This window comes from Alligator sinensis, unplaced genomic scaffold, assembly GCF_000455745.1.
Source record: "Alligator sinensis unplaced genomic scaffold, ASM45574v1 scaffold295_1, whole genome shotgun sequence".
Classification (NCBI taxonomy): Eukaryota; Metazoa; Chordata; order Crocodylia; family Alligatoridae; genus Alligator; species Alligator sinensis.
In genome coordinates this window covers 709,786-711,819 of record NW_005842754.1, presented here as the reverse complement: position 1 = coordinate 711,819, position 2,034 = coordinate 709,786, and the positions used below count along the sequence as shown (strand labels likewise).

The window sequence follows — 2,034 nt, the reverse complement described above, 5'->3', positions numbered from 1 at the left end:
CGTTGGTCTTCCCCTTTCCCTTCTCCCTGATAGTGCCATTCTGGTAACTTCTTTTCCCATGTATTCATCTACAATCCTTTGAACATGCCTCTACCATGCCATTTGTTTCTCTTGTATTTTTTTTAAATGCTTCCACTATCTTCATCAATCTTCTGATGTAAGGATTCCTCACTTTATCAATCTTCATCACTCCACACATCCATTGCACATCCTCATCTCTATCATATTCAGTCTTCTTTCTTGAGTTTTCTTCAGTGGCCATGTCTCCACTCTCTACAACAGCACTGAATGCACGTGTTTTGTAGACTTTCCCTTTCAGCGTCACTGATACTGTCCTGTCACATAATATTCCTGTTGCCAATTTCCAGTTTTTCTACTCTGCTGTTATTTGCTGGTTCACGTCTTCATCTAACTCTGCATTCTGCTGAACAGTTGACCCCAGATACTTGAACTTGTCAACTTTTCGAGCATGTTTCTCATCGATTATCACATTTCTAACATCAGGTACCTCAGAGGAATCACAGTGCATATATTACATTTTGGATTGACTAATCTTCATTCCTGTCCTTCTAGCACTTCTCTCCATTGGCCCAATCCAGCTTGCACTTCCTTTAGACTATCAGTGCAATGTATGTTGTCCACAAACATCATATTCCAGGGTGATCTTCTTATTTATTCAGTAAACACATCCATCATGAGCACAAACAGGAACAAGTCTCAAAGCTGATCCTTGATGTATGCCCACCTTCACCTCAGAACTCTTTGTCTCTCCTCACTTTCATTGTACTTTTTCAATACATATTTCTCCAGCACCTCCTTAACTCTCAGTCAGTCCCATATTTCTTCCCTGGGTACATGATCATAAGCTTTCTCTAAATCAATAAAAATGAAATGACTCTCTTTACAACCTTCCCTGTATCTCTCTGTCATCTGTCTTATTGCAAAAACTGGATTCACTTTACTTTTCCATGGAATGAATCCATACTGGCCTTCTCCAATGACTACCTTAGTCCTTAACCGATTCTCCACCAATCTTTCCCATGCTTTCAAAGTGTGAGACATCAATTTGACTCCCCAGTAGTTGCCACAGTTCTGGACATCATTTTTCTGCTTGAATATTGGTACCAATGTACTCCCTCTCTATTCATTTGGCATCTTCTCCATTGCAAATATCGCTTTAAACAGCTTATACAGTATATCAGGGACGGGCAAAATACAGCCCATGGGCTGGATGTGGCTGACGAGGTCATTCAATCTGTCCCACGGGGCCCCTAAAAATGTAGAAAATTAATATTGATCTTTCCTTGGTTCCTGTAAAAAATGACAGGAACCAAGGGCAGCAGGACCCAGGGGAAGCCCGGCAGGTTCCCACAACAGCAGGGCCCACCCAGCCCCACCCCCCTAGTTGGAAGCCCCAGCAGGGGCTTCTGGCCTAGGACCACCGGTGCGGGAACCTCAGGTAAGCGGGGGTGAGGGGGGATGGCAGGGGAGGACCCATGGCAGGGAAGGGGCCCAGGGAAAAGCTAAGCCCAGGGAAAATCAGCCTCTTGCTCACCCCGTGGCAGGCGCTCCCTGCTACAGTTGCTCGCAGCCTGCATGGGGCTGTCCGGAGCAGGGGCATGGCTAAGGTGGCCAGGAGGTCAGGGCTACTGCAGGGGGTGTGCAGGGGATGTGGCTACTGCAGGGGGTGAGGCAGCCCTAGGTGGGCTGTGAGCAGCACAGGGCACCGAGCACGGGGTGGGGGAGGGGTGCTTTTCCTGTGCTCAGCACCAGCTTGTAACCCGCCCCCGCTACCAGCCTGGGCCCTGCGCAGGCTCCGGGCTCACGCGTTGGGGCTGCCCTGGGACTGCAGCAGCTGCGGCCCCCTGCAGCGGAGGGGCCACAACTGCTGCCGACATGGGGCAGCCCCGATGGGCAAGCTTAGAGCCAGTGCGAGGCCCAGGGTAGTGGTGAGGGTGGGTTACAAGGTGGTGCTGAGCATGGGGAAAAGTGGCCCCTTGCCCACCCTGTGGCCAGCACCCCATTCCCCAGGCG

The 2,034-nt window shown here is 49.9% G+C and overlaps 1 pseudogene; it reads right to left on the bottom strand.

The window, feature by feature from the left end:
• The window catches only part of LOC106722828, an 18,177-nt pseudogene that overhangs the window by 11,570 nt on the left and 4,573 nt on the right, over nt 1–2,034 (bottom strand).